The sequence below is a fragment of the Schistocerca gregaria genome, unplaced genomic scaffold, assembly GCF_023897955.1.
Source record: "Schistocerca gregaria isolate iqSchGreg1 unplaced genomic scaffold, iqSchGreg1.2 ptg000198l, whole genome shotgun sequence".
Taxonomy (NCBI): domain Eukaryota; kingdom Metazoa; phylum Arthropoda; class Insecta; order Orthoptera; family Acrididae; genus Schistocerca; species Schistocerca gregaria.
Genome location: NW_026061736.1, coordinates 6,850,146 through 6,865,596, shown reverse-complemented (window position 1 = coordinate 6,865,596; position 15,451 = coordinate 6,850,146).

The window sequence follows — 15,451 nt, the reverse complement described above, 5'->3', positions numbered from 1 at the left end:
AGTGTTCATATGTAGTAAAAACCTGAGAAATCCATCCGTTTTCGTCATTTGTTATCGAATCGACTTAAAGCCAGATCGTCACATTGGCCGCTCTTCTCCTGAAACGGTTGTACTTATCGTCTGCAAAGCTATGTCGCGTGCTGCGGTATTCGGAGACACTAAAAGCACTATAGTAGAACACAGATGAAGCTTCTAAGTTGATGTAATAGCCAGTAAGATGTAGTACAATTCAAGTTTTAGGTATCGATTATTGACTTTTTAGCTGGCTTTGGTGCCTTGGACATGAGCTAGGACCTTAGGATTCTGCATGAAAGGAGGACTAGCAGCCGAGTTGCACGGGAGAATGTGAAAAGTGTTCATATGTAGTAAAAACCTGAGAAATCCATCCGTTTTCGTCATTTGTTATCGAATCGACTTAAAGCCAGATCGGCACATTGGCCGCTCTTTTCTCTGAAACGGTTGTACTTATCGTCTGCAAAGCTATGTCGCGTGCTGCGGTGTGTGGAGACACTAAAAGCACCATAGTAGAACACAGATGAAGCTTCTAAGTTGATGTAATAGCCAGTAAGATGTAGTACAATTCAAGTTTTAGGTATCGATTATTGACTTTTTATCCTTCTTTGGCGCCTTGGACATGAGCTAGGAACTTAAGATTCTGCATGAAAGGAGGACTAGCAGCCGCGTTGTACGGGAGTATGTGAAAAGTGTTCATGTGTAGTAAAAAAATGAGAAATCCGTCCGTTTTCGTCATTTGTTATCGAATCGACTTAAAGCCAGATCGTCACATTGGCCGGTCTTCTCTCTGAAACGGTTGTACTTATCGTCTGCAAATCTATGTCGGGTGCTGCGGTATGCGGAGACACTAAAAGCACCATAGTAGAACACAGATGAAGCTTCTAAGTTGATGTAATTGCCAGTAAGAAGTAGTACAATTCAAGTTTTACGTATCGATTATTGACTTTTTAGCTGGCTTTGGTGCCTTGGACATGAGCTAGGACCTTAGGATTCTGCATGAAAGGAGGACTAGCAACCGCGTTGCATGGGAGAATGTGGAAAGTGCTCATATGTAGTAAAAACCTGAGAAATCCATCCGTTTTCGTCATTTGTTATCGAATCGACTTAAAGCCAAGTCGTTACATTGGCCGCTCTTCTTTCTGAAACGGTTGTACTTATCGTCTCCAAAGCTATGTCGGGGCTGTGGTATGTGGAGACACTAAAAGCACCATAGTAGAACACAGATGAAGCTTCTAAGTTGATGTAATTGCCAGTAAGAAGTAGTACAACAGGTTTTACATATCGATTATTGACTTTTTAGCTGGCTTTGGTGCCTTGGACATGAGCTAGGACCTTAGGATTCTGCATGAAAGGAGGACTAGCAACCGCGTTGCATGGGAGAATGTGGAAAGTGTTCATATGTAGTAAAAACCTGAGAATTCCGTCCGTTTTCGTTATTTGTTATGGAATCGACTTAAAGCCAGGTCCTCACATTGGCCGCTCTTCTCTCTGAAACGGTTGTACTTATCGTCTGCAAATCTATGTCGCGTGCTGCGGTATGCGGAGACACTTAAAGCACCATAGTAGAACACAGATGAAACTTCTAAGCTGACGTAAAAGCGAGTAAGAAGTAGTACAATTCAAGTTTTAGGTATCGATTATTGACTTTTTAGCTGGCTTTGGTGCCTTGGCCATGAGCTAGGACCTTAAGATTCTGCATGAAAGGGGAACTAGCAGCCGAGTTGCATGGTAGAATGTGATAAGTGTTCATATGTAGTAAAAACCTGAGAAAACCGTCCGTTTTCGTCATTTGTTATCGAATGGACTCAAAGCCAGATCGTCACATTGGCCGCTCTTCTCTCTGAAACGGTTGTACTTACCGTCTGCTAAACTACGTCGCATGCTGCGGTATGTGCAGACACCAAAAGCACCATAGTAGAACACAGATGAAGCTTCTAAGTTGATGTAATAGCCAGTAAGAAGTAGTACAATTCAAGTTTTAGGTATCGATTATTGACTTTTTAGCTGCCTTTGGTGCCTTGGACATGAGCTAGGACCTTAAGATTCTGCATGAGAGGAGGACTAGCAGCCGAGTTGCACGGAAGAATGTGAAAAGTGTTCATATGTAGTAAAAACCTGAGAAATCCGTCCGTTTTCGTCATTTGTTATCGAATCGACTTAAAGACAGATCGTCACATTGGCCGCTCTTCTCTCTGAAACGGTTGTACTTATCGTCTGCAAAGCTATGTCGCGTGCTGCGGTATGCGGAGACACTAAAAGCACCATAATAGAACACAGATGAAGCTTTTATGTTGATGTAAAAGCGAGTAAGAAGTAGTACAATTCAAGTTTTAGGTATCGATTATTGACTTTTTTTCCTGGCTTTGGTGCCTTGGACATGAGCTAGTAACTTAAGATTCTGCATGAAAGGAGGTCTAGCAGCCGAGTTGCACGGGAGAATGTGAAAAGTGTTCATATGTAATAAAAACCTGAGAAATCCTTCCGTTTCCGTCATATGTTATCGAATCGACCTAAAGCCATATCATCACATTGGCGCTCTTCTCTCTGAAACGGTTGTACTTATCGTCTGCAAAGCTATGTCGCATGCTGCGGCGTTCGGAGAAACTAAAAGCACCATAGTAGAAAACAGATGAAGCTTCTAAGTTGATGTAAAAGCGAGTAAGAAGTAGTACAATTCAAGTTTTAGGTATCGATTATTGACTATTTAGGTGGCTTTGGTGCCTTGGACATGAGCTAGGAACTTAAGATTCTGCATGAAAGGAGGACTAGCAGCCGAGTTGCATGGGAGAATGTGAAAAATGTTCATATGTAGTAAAAACCTGAGAAATCCGTCCGTTTTCGTCTTTTGTTATCGAATCGACTTAAAGCCAGATCGTCACATTGGCCGCTCTTCTCCTGAAACGGTTGTACTTGTCGTCTGCAAAGCTATGTCGCGTGCTGCGGTATGCGGAGACACTAAAAGCACCACAGTAAAACACAGATCAAGCTTCTAAGATGATGTAATAGCGAGTAAGAAGTAGTACAATTCAAGTTTTAGGTATCGATTATTGACTTTTTAGTTGGCTTTGGTGCCTAGGACATGAGATAGGACCTTAAGATTGTGCATGAAAGGAGGACTAGCAGCCGAGTTTCATTGGAGAATGTGAAAAGCGTTCATATGTAGTAAAAACCTGAGATATCCGTCCGTTTTCGTCATTTGTTATCGAATCGACTTAAAGATAGATCGTCACATTGGCCGCTCTTCTCTCTGAAACGGTTGTACTTATCGTCTGCAAAGCTATGTCGCTTGTTGCGGTATGCTTAGACACTAAAAGCACCATAGTAGAACACAGATGAAGCTTCTAAGTTGATGTAATAGCCAGTAAGACGTATTACAATTCAAGTTTTAGGTATCGATTATTGACTTTTAACCCTTCGTTGTTGTCTTGGACATGGGCTAGGAACTTACGATTTTGCATGAAAGGAGGACTAGCAGCTGCGTTGCACGGGAGAATGTGAAAAGTGTTCATATGTATTAAAAACCTGAGAAATCCGTCCGTTTTCGTCATTTGTTATCGAATCGACTTAAAGCCAGATGGTCACATTGGCCACTCTTCTCTCTGAAACGGTTGTACTTATCGTCTGCAAAGCTATGTCGCGTGCTGCGGTATGCGGAGACACTAAAAGCACCATAGTAGAACACAGATGAAGCTTCTAAGTTGATGTAATAGCCAGTAAGAAGTAGTAGAATTCAAGTTTTAGGTATCGATTATTGACCTTTTTGCTGGCTTTGGTGCCTTGGACATGAGCTAGGACCTTAAGATTCAGCATGAAAGGAGGACTAGCAGCCGAGTTGCACGGGAGAATGTGAAAAGTGTTCATATGTAGTAAAAACCTGAGAAATCCGTCCCTTTTTGTCATTTGATATCTAATAGACTTAAAGCCAGATCGTCTCATTGGCCGCTCTTCTCTCTGAAACGGTTGTACTTATCGTCTGCAAAGCTATGTCGCGTGCTGCGGTGTGTGGAGACACTAAAAGCACCATAGTAGAACACAGATGAAGCTTCTAAGTTGATGTAATAGCCAGTAAGATGTAGTACAATTCAAGTTTTAGGTATCGATTATTGACTTTTTATCCTTCTTTGGCACCTTGGACATGAGCTAGGAACTTAAGATTCTGCATGAAAGGAGGACTAGCAGCCGCGTTGCACGGGAGTATGTGAAAAGTGTTCATGCGTAGTAAAAAAATGAGAAATCCGTCCGTTTTCGTCATTTGTTATCGAATCGACTTAAAGCCAGATCATCACATTGGCGCTCTTCTCTCTGAAACGGTTGTACTTATCGTCTGCAAAGCTATGTCGCATGCTGCGGCGTACGGAGAAACTAAAAGCACCATAGTAGAAAACAGATGAAGCTTCTAAGTTGATGTAATAGCCAGTAAGATGTAGTACAATTCAAGTTTTAGGTATCGATTATTGATTTTTGAGCTGGGTTTGGTGCCTTGGACATGAGCTAAGACCTTAAGATTCTGCATGAAACGAGGACTAGCAGCCGCGTTGCACGGGAGTATGTGAAAAGTGTTCATGTGTAGTAAAAACCTGAGAAATCCGTCCGTATTCGTCATTTGTTATCGAATCGACTTAAAGCCAGATCGTCACATTGGCCGCTCTTCTCCTGAAACGGTTGTACTTATCGTCTGCAAAGCTATGTCGCGTGCTGCGGTATTCGGAGACACTAAAAGCACTATAGTAGAACACAGATGAAGCTTCTAAGTTGATGTAATAGCCAGTAAGATGTAGTACAATTCAAGTTTTAGGTATCGATTATTGACTTTTTAGCTGGCTTTGGTGCCTTGGACATGAGCTAGGACCTTAGGATACTGCATGAAAGGAGGACTAGCAGCCGAGTAGCACGGGAGAATGTGAAAAGTGTTCTTATGTAGTAAAAACCTGAGAAATCCATCCGTTTTCGTCATTTGTTATCGAATCGACTTAAAGACAGATCGTCACATTGGCCGCTCTTCTCCTGAAACGGTTGTACTTATCGTCTGCAAAGCTATGTCGCGTGCTGCGGTATTCGGAGACACTAAAAGCACCATAGTAGAACACAGATGAAGCTTCTAAGTTGATGTAATAGCCAGTAAGATGTAGTACAATTCATGTTTTAGGTATCGATTATTGACTTTTTAGCTGGCTTTGGTGCCTTGGACATGAGCTAGGACCTTAGGATTCTGCATGAATGGAGGACTAGCAGCCGAATTGCATGGGAGAATGTGAAAAGTGTTCATAAATAGTAAACACCTGAGAAATCCATCCGTTTTCGTCATTTGTTATCGAATCGACTTAAAGCCAGATCGTCACATTGGCCGCTCTTTTCTCTGAAACGGTTGTACTTATCGTCTGCAAAGCTATGTCGCGTGCTGCGGTGTGTGGAGACACTAAAAGCACCATAGTAGAACACAGATGAAGCTTCTAAGTTGATGTAATAGCCAGTAAGATGTAGTACAATTCAAGTTTTAGGTATCGATTATTGACTTTTTATCCTTCTTTGGCGCCTTGGACATGAGCTAGGAACTTAAGATTCTGCATGAAAGGAGGACTAGCAGCCGCGTTGTACGGGAGTATGTGAAAAGTGTTCATGTGTAGTAAAAAAATGAGAAATCCGTCCGTTTTCGTCATTTGTTATCGAATCGACTTAAAGCCAGATCGTCACATTGGCCGGTCTTCTCTCTGAAACGGTTGTACTTATCGTCTGCAAATCTATGTCGGGTGCTGCGGTATGCGGAGACACTAAAAGCACCATAGTAGAACACAGATGAAGCTTCTAAGTTGATGTAATTGCCAGTAAGAAGTAGTACAATTCAAGTTTTACGTATCGATTATTGACTTTTTAGCTGGCTTTGGTGCCTTGGACATGAGCTAGGACCTTAGGATTCTGCATGAAAGGAGGACTAGCAACCGCGTTGCATGGGAGAATGTGGAAAGTGTTCATATGTAGTAAAAACCTGAGAAATCCATCCGTTTTCGTCATTTGTTATCGAATCGACTTAAAGCCAAGTCGTTACATTGGCCGCTCTTCTTTCTGAAACGGTTGTACTTATCGTCTCCAAAGCTATGTCGGGGCTGTGGTATGTGGAGACACTAAAAGCACCATAGTAGAACACAGATGAAGCTTCTAAGTTGATGTAATTGCCAGTAAGAAGTAGTACAACAGGTTTTACATATCGATTATTGACTTTTTAGCTGGCTTTGGTGCCTTGGACATGAGCTAGGACCTTAGGATTCTGCATGAAAGGAGGACTAGCAACCGCGTTGCATGGGAGAATGTGGAAAGTGTTCATATGTAGTAAAAACCTGAGAATTCCGTCCGTTTTCGTTATTTGTTATGGAATCGACTTAAAGCCAGGTCCTCACATTGGCCGCTCTTCTCTCTGAAACGGTTGTACTTATCGTCTGCAAATCTATGTCGCGTGCTGCGGTATGCGGAGACACTTAAAGCACCATAGTAGAACACAGATGAAACTTCTAAGCTGACGTAAAAGCGAGTAAGAAGTAGTACAATTCAAGTTTTAGGTATCGATTATTGACTTTTTAGCTGGCTTTGGTGCCTTGGCCATGAGCTAGGACCTTAAGATTCTGCATGAAAGGGGAACTAGCAGCCGAGTTGCATGGTAGAATGTGATAAGTGTTCATATGTAGTAAAAACCTGAGAAAACCGTCCGTTTTCGTCATTTGTTATCGAATGGACTCAAAGCCAGATCGTCACATTGGCCGCTCTTCTCTCTGAAACGGTTGTACTTACCGTCTGCTAAACTATGTCGCATGCTGCGGTATGCGCAGACACCAAAAGCACCATAGTAGAACACAGATGAAGCTTCTAAGTTGATGTAATAGCCAGTAAGAAGTAGTACAATTCAAGTTTTAGGTATCGATTATTGACTTTTTAGCTGCCTTTGGTGCCTTGGACATGAGCTAGGACCTTAAGATTCTGCATGAGAGGAGGACTAGCAGCCGATTTGCACGGAAGAATGTGAAAAGTGTTCATATGTAGTAAAAACCTGAGAAATCCGTCCGTTTTCTTCATTTGTTATCGAATCGACTTAAAGACAGATCGTCAAATTGGCCGCTCTTCTCTCTGAAACGGTTGTACTTATCGTCTGCAAAGCTATGTCGCGTGCTGCGGTATGCGGAGACACTAAAAGCACCATAATAGAACACAGATGAAGCTTTTATGTTGACGTAAAAGCGAGTAAGAAGTAGTACAATTCAAGTTTTAGGTATCGATTATTGACTTTTTTTCCTGGCTTTGGTGCCTTGGACATGAGCTAGTAACTTAAGATTCTGCATGAAAGGAGGTCTAGCAGCCGAGTTGCACGGGAGAATGTGAAAAGTGTTCATATGTAATAAAAACCTGAGAAATCCTTCCGTTTCCGTCATATGTTATCGAATCGACCTAAAGCCATATCATCACATTGGCGCTCTTCTCTCTGAAACGGTTGTACTTATCGTCTGCAAAGCTATGTCGCATGCTGCGGCGTTCGGAGAAACTAAAAGCACCATAGTAGAAAACAGATGAAGCTTCTAAGTTGATGTAAAAGCGAGTAAGAAGTAGTACAATTCAAGTTTTAGGTATCGATTATTGACTATTTAGGTGGCTTTGGTGCCTTGGACATGAGCTAGGAACTTAAGATTCTGCATGAAAGGAGGACTAGCAGCCGAGTTGCATGGGAGAATGTGAAAAATGTTCATATGTAGTAAAAACCTGAGAAATCCGTCCGTTTTCGTCTTTTGTTATCGAATCGACTTAAAGCCAGATCGTCACATTGGCCGCTCTTCTCCTGAAACGGTTGTACTTGTCGTCTGCAAAGCTATGTCGCGTGCTGCGGTATGCGGAGACACTAAAAGCACCACAGTAAAACACAGATCAAGCTTCTAAGATTATGTAATAGCGAGTAAGAAGTAGTACAATTCAAGTTTTAGGTATCGATTATTGACTTTTTAGTTGGCTTTGGTGCCTAGGACATGAGATAGGACCTTAAGATTGTGCATGAAAGGAGGACTAGCAGCCGAGTTTCATTGGAGAATGTGAAAAGCGTTCATATGTAGTAAAAACCTGAGATATCCGTCCGTTTTCGTCATTTGTTATCGAATCGACTTAAAGTTAGATCGTCACATTGGCCGCTCTTCTCTCTGAAACGGTTGTACTTATCGTCTGCAAAGCTATGTCGCTTGTTGCGGTATGCTTAGACACTAAAAGCACCATAGTAGAACACAGATGAAGCTTCTAAGTTGATGTAATAGCCAGTAAGACGTAGTACAATTCAAGTTTTAGGTATCGATTATTGACTTTTAACCCTTCGTTGTTGTCTTGGACATGGGCTAGGAACTTACGATTTTGCATGAAAGGAGGACTAGCAGCTCCGTTGCACGGGAGAATGTGAAAAGTGTTCATATGTATTAAAAACCTGAGAAATCCGTCCGTTTTCGTCATTTGTTATCGAATCGACTTAAAGCCAGATGGTCACATTGGCCACTCTTCTCTCTGAAACGGTTGTACTTATCGTCTGCAAAGCTATGTCGCGTGCTGCGGTATGCGGAGACACTAAAAGCACCATAGTAGAACACAGATGAAGCTTCTAAGTTGATGTAATAGCCAGTAAGAAGTAGTAGAATTCAAGTTTTAGGTATCGATTATTGACCTTTTTGCTGGCTTTGGTGCCTTGGACATGAGCTAGGACCTTAAGATTCAGCATGAAAGGAGGACTAGCAGCCGAGTTGCACGGGAGAATGTGAAAAGTGTTCATATGTAGTAAAAACCTGAGAAATCCGTCCCTTTTTGTCATTTGATATCTAATAGACTTAAAGCCAGATCGTCTCATTGGCCGCTCTTCTCTCTGAAACGGTTGTACTTATCGTCTGCAAAGCTATGTCGCGTGCTGCGGTGTGTGGAGACACTAAAAGCACCATAGTAGAACACAGATGAAGCTTCTAAGTTGATGTAATAGCCAGTAAGATGTAGTACAATTCAAGTTTTAGGTATCGATTATTGACTTTTTATCCTTCTTTGGCACCTTGGACATGAGCTAGGAACTTAAGATTCTGCATGAAAGGAGGACTAGTAGCCGCGTTGCACGGGAGTATGTGAAAAGTGTTCATGTGTAGTAAAAAAATGAGAAATCCGTCCGTTTTCGTCATTTGTTATCGAATCGACTTAAAGCCAGATCGTCACATTGGCCGGTCTTCTCTCTGAAACGGTTGTACTTATCGTCTGCAAATCTATGTCGGGTGCTGCGGTATGCGGAGACACTAAAAGCACCATAGTAGAACACAGATGAAGCTTCTAAGTTGATGTAATTGCCAGTAAGAAGTAGTACAATTCAAGTTTTACGTATCGATTATTGACTTTTTAGCTGGCTTTGGTGCCTTGGACATGAGCTAGGACCTTAGGATTCTGCATGAAAGGAGGACTAGCAACCGCGTTGCATGGGAGAATGTGGAAAGTGTTCATATGTAGTAAAAACCTGAGAAATCCATCCGTTTTCGTCATTTGTTATCGAATCGACTTAAAGCCAGATCGTCACATTGGCCGCTCTTCTCCTGAAACGGTTGTACTTATCGTCTGCAAAGCTATGTCGCGTGCTGCGGTATTCGCAGACACTAAAAGCACCATACTAGAACACAGATGAAGCTTCTAAGTTGATGTAATAGCCAGTAAGATGTAGTACAATTCAAGTTTTAGGTATCGATTATTGATTTTTGAGCTGGGTTTGGTGCCTTGGACATGAGCTAAGACCTTAAGATTCTGCATGAAACGAGGACTAGCAGCCGCGTTGCACGGGAGTATGTGAAAAGTGTTCATGTGTAGTAAAAACCTGAGAAATCCGTCCGTATTCGTCATTTGTTATCGAATCGACTTAAAGCCAGATCGTCACATTGGCCGCTCTTCTCCTGAAACGGTTGTACTTATCGTCTGCAAAGCTATGTCGCGTGCTGCGGTATTCGGAGACACTAAAAGCACTATAGTAGAACACAGATGAAGCTTCTAAGTTGATGTAATAGCCAGTAAGATGTAGTACAATTCAAGTTTTAGGTATCGATTATTGACTTTTTAGCTGGCTTTGGTGCCTTGGACATGAGCTAGGACCTTAGGATACTGCATGAAAGGAGGACTAGCAGCCGAGTAGCACGGGAGAATGTGAAAAGTGTTCATATGTAGTAAAAACCTGAGAAATCCATCCGTTTTCGTCATTTGTTATCGAATCGACTTAAAGACAGATCGTCACATTGGCCGCTCTTCTCCTGAAACGGTTGTACTTATCGTCTGCAAAGCTATGTCGCGTGCTGCGGTATTCGGAGACACTAAAAGCACCATAGTAGAACACAGATGAAGCTTCTAAGTTGATGTAATAGCCAGTAAGATGTAGTACAATTCATGTTTTAGGTATCGATTATTGACTTTTTAGCTGGCTTTGGTGCCTTGGACATGAGCTAGGACCTTAGGATTCTGCATGAATGGAGGACTAGCAGCCGAATTGCATGGGAGAATGTGAAAAGTGTTCATAAATAGTAAACACCTGAGAAATCCATCCGTTTTCGTCATTTGTTATCGAATCGACTTAAAGCCAGATCGTCACATTGGCCGCTCTTTTCTCTGAAACGGTTGTACTTATCGTCTGCAAAGCTATGTCGCGTGCTGCGGTGTGTGGAGACACTAAAAGCACCATAGTAGAACACAGATGAAGCTTCTAAGTTGATGTAATAGCCAGTAAGATGTAGTACAATTCAAGTTTTAGGTATCGATTATTGACTTTTTATCTTTCTTTGGCGCCTTGGACATGAGCTAGGAACTTAAGATTCTGCATGAAAGGAGGACTAGCAGCCGCGTTGTACGGGAGTATGTGAAAAGTGTTCATGTGTAGTAAAAAAATGAGAAATCCGTCCGTTTTCGTCATTTGTTATCGAATCGACTTAAAGCCAGATCGTCACATTGGCCGGTCTTCTCTCTGAAACGGTTGTACTTATCGTCTGCAAATCTATGTCGGGTGCTGCGGTATGCGGAGACACTAAAAGCACCATAGTAGAACACAGATGAAGCTTCTAAGTTGATGTAATTGCCAGTAAGAAGTAGTACAATTCAAGTTTTACGTATCGATTATTGACTTTTTAGCTGGCTTTGGTGCCTTGGACATGAGCTAGGACCTTAGGATTCTGCATGAAAGGAGGACTAGCAACCGCGTTGCATGGGAGAATGTGGAAAGTGTTCATATGTAGTAAAAACCTGAGAAATCCATCCGTTTTCGTCATTTGTTATCGAATCGACTTAAAGCCAAGTCGTTACATTGGCCGCTCTTCTTTCTGAAACGGTTGTACTTATCGTCTCCAAAGCTATGTCGGGGCTGTGGTATGTGGAGACACTAAAAGCACCATAGTAGAACACAGATGAAGCTTCTAAGTTGATGTAATTGCCAGTAAGAAGTAGTACAACAGGTTTTACATATCGATTATTGACTTTTTAGCTGGCTTTGGTGCCTTGGACATGAGCTAGGACCTTAGGATTCTGCATGAAAGGAGGACTAGCAACCGCGTTGCATGGGAGAATGTGGAAAGTGTTCATATGTAGTAAAAACCTGAGAATTCCGTCCGTTTTCGTTATTTGTTATGGAATCGACTTAAAGCCAGGTCCTCACATTGGCCGCTCTTCTCTCTGAAACGGTTGTACTTATCGTCTGCAAATCTATGTCGCGTGCTGCGGTATGCGGAGACACTTAAAGCACCATAGTAGAACACAGATGAAACTTCTAAGCTGACGTAAAAGCGAGTAAGAAGTAGTACAATTCAAGTTTTAGGTATCGATTATTGACTTTTTAGCTGGCTTTGGTGCCTTGGCCATGAGCTAGGACCTTAAGATTCTGCATGAAAGGGGAACTAGCAGCCGAGTTGCATGGTAGAATGTGATAAGTGTTCATATGTAGTAAAAACCTGAGAAAACCGTCCGTTTTCGTCATTTGTTATCGAATGGACTCAAAGCCAGATCGTCACATTGGCCGCTCTTCTCTCTGAAACGGTTGTACTTACCGTCTGCTAAACTATGTCGCATGCTGCGGTATGCGCAGACACCAAAAGCACCATAGTAGAACACAGATGAAGCTTCTAAGTTGATGTAATAGCCAGTAAGAAGTAGTACAATTCAAGTTTTAGGTATCGATTATTGACTTTTTAGCTGCCTTTGGTGCCTTGGACATGAGCTAGGACCTTAAGATTCTGCATGAGAGGAGGACTAGCAGCCGAGTTGCACGGAAGAATGTGAAAAGTGTTCATATGTAGTAAAAACCTGAGAAATCCGTCCGTTTTCTTCATTTGTTATCGAATCGACTTAAAGACAGATCGTCACATTGGCCGCTCTTCTCTCTGAAACGGTTGTACTTATCGTCTGCAAAGCTATGTCGCGTGCTGCGGTATGCGGAGACACTAAAAGCACCATAATAGAACACAGATGAAGCTTTTATGTTGACGTAAAAGCGAGTAAGAAGTAGTACAATTCAAGTTTTAGGTATCGATTATTGACTTTTTTTCCTGGCTTTGGTGCCTTGGACATGAGCTAGTAACTTAAGATTCTGCATGAAAGGAGGTCTAGCAGCCGAGTTGCACGGGAGAATGTGAAAAGTGTTCATATGTAATAAAAACCTGAGAAATCCTTCCGTTTCCGTCATATGTTATCGAATCGACCTAAAGCCATATCATCACATTGGCGCTCTTCTCTCTGAAACGGTTGTACTTATCGTCTGCAAAGCTATGTCGCATGCTGCGGCGTTCGGAGAAACTAAAAGCACCATAGTAGAAAACAGATGAAGCTTCTAAGTTGATGTAAAAGCGAGTAAGAAGTAGTACAATTCAAGTTTTAGGTATCGATTATTGACTATTTAGGTGGCTTTGGTGCCTTGGACATGAGCTAGGAACTTAAGATTCTGCATGAAAGGAGGACTAGCAGCCGAGTTGCATGGGAGAATGTGAAAAATGTTCATATGTAGTAAAAACCTGAGAAATCCGTCCGTTTTCGTCTTTTGTTATCGAATCGACTTAAAGCCAGATCGTCACATTGGCCGCTCTTCTCCTGAAACGGTTGTACTTGTCGTCTGCAAAGCTATGTCGCGTGCTGCGGTATGCGGAGACACTAAAAGCACCACAGTAAAACACAGATCAAGCTTCTAAGATGATGTAATAGCGAGTAAGAAGTAGTACAATTCAAGTTTTAGGTATCGATTATTGACTTTTTAGTTGGCTTTGGTGCCTAGGACATGAGATAGGACCTTAAGATTGTGCATGAAAGGAGGACTAGCAGCCGAGTTTCATTGGAGAATGTGAAAAGCGTTCATATGTAGTAAAAACCTGAGATATCCGTCCGTTTTCGTCATTTGTTATCGAATCGACTTAAAGTTAGATCGTCACATTGGCCGCTCTTCTCTCTGAAACGGTTGTACTTATCGTCTGCAAAGCTATGTCGCTTGTTGCGGTATGCTTAGACACTAAAAGCACCATAGTAGAACACAGATGAAGCTTCTAAGTTGATGTAATAGCCAGTAAGACGTAGTACAATTCAAGTTTTAGGTATCGATTATTGACTTTTAACCCTTCGTTGTTGTCTTGGACATGGGCTAGGAACTTACGATTTTGCATGAAAGGAGGACTAGCAGCTCCGTTGCACGGGAGAATGTGAAAAGTGTTCATATGTATTAAAAACCTGAGAAATCCGTCCGTTTTCGTCATTTGTTATCGAATCGACTTAAAGCCAGATGGTCACATTGGCCACTCTTCTCTCTGAAACGGTTGTACTTATCGTCTGCAAAGCTATGTCGCGTGCTGCGGTATGCGGAGACACTAAAAGCACCATAGTAGAACACAGATGAAGCTTCTAAGTTGATGTAATAGCCAGTAAGAAGTAGTAGAATTCAAGTTTTAGGTATCGATTATTGACCTTTTTGCTGGCTTTGGTGCCTTGGACATGAGCTAGGACCTTAGGATTCTGCATGAAAGGAGGACTAGCAACCGCGTTGCATGGGAGAATGTGGAAAGTGTTCATATGTAGTAAAAACCTGAGAAATCCATCCGTTTTCGTCATTTGTTATCGAATCGACTTAAAGCCAGATCGTCACATTGGCCGCTCTTCTCCTGAAACGGTTGTACTTATCGTCTGCAAAGCTATGTCGCGTGCTGCGGTATTCGGAGACACTAAAAGCACTATAGTAGAACACAGATGAAGCTTCTAAGTTGATGTAATTGCCAGTAAGAAGTAGTACAATTCAAGTTTTACGTATCGATTATTGACTTTTTAGCTGGCTTTGGTGCCTTGGACATGAGCTAGGACCTTAGGATTCTGCATGAAAGGAGGACTAGCAACCGCGTTGCATGGGAGAATGTGGAAAGTGTTCATATGTAGTAAAAACCTGAGAAATCCATCCGTTTTCGTCATTTGTTATCGAATCGACTTAAAGCCAGATCGTCACATTGGCCGCTCTTCTCCTGAAACGGTTGTACTTATCGTCTGCAAAGCTATGTCGCGTGCTGCGGTATTCGGAGACACTAAAAGCACTATAGTAGAACACAGATGAAGCTTCTAAGTTGATGTAATAGCCAGTAAGATGTAGTACAATTCAAGTTTTAGGTATCGATTATTGACTTTTTAGCTGGCTTTGGTGCCTTGGACATGAGCTAGGACCTTAGGATTCTGCATGAAAGGAGGACTAGCAGCCGAGTTGCACGGGAGAATGTGAAAAGTGTTCATATGTAGTAAAAACCTGAGAAATCCATCCGTTTTCGTCATTTGTTATCGAATCGACTTAAAGCCAGATCGGCACATTGGCCGCTCTTTTCTCTGAAACGGTTGTACTTATCGTCTGCAAAGCTATGTCGCGTGCTGCGGTGTGTGGAGACACTAAAAGCACCATAGTAGAACACAGATGAAGCTTCTAAGTTGATGTAATAGCCAGTAAGATGTAGTACAATTCAAGTTTTAGGTATCGATTATTGACTTTTTATCCTTCTTTGGCGCCTTGGACATGAGCTAGGAACTTAAGATTCTGCATGAAAGGAGGACTAGCAGCCGCGTTGTACGGGAGTATGTGAAAAGTGTTCATGTGTAGTAAAAAAATGAGAAATCCGTCCGTTTTCGTCATTTGTTATCGAATCGACTTAAAGCCAGATCGTCACATTGGCCGGTCTTCTCTCTGAAACGGTTGTACTTATCGTCTGCAAATCTATGTCGGGTGCTGCGGTATGCGGAGACACTAAAAGCACCATAGTAGAACACAGATGAAGCTTCTAAGTTGATGTAATTGCCAGTAAGAAGTAGTACAATTCAAGTTTTACGTATCGATTATTGACTTTTTAGCTGGCTTTGGTGCCTTGGACATGAGCTAGGACCTTAGGATTCTGCATGAAAGGAGGACTAGCAACCGCGTTGC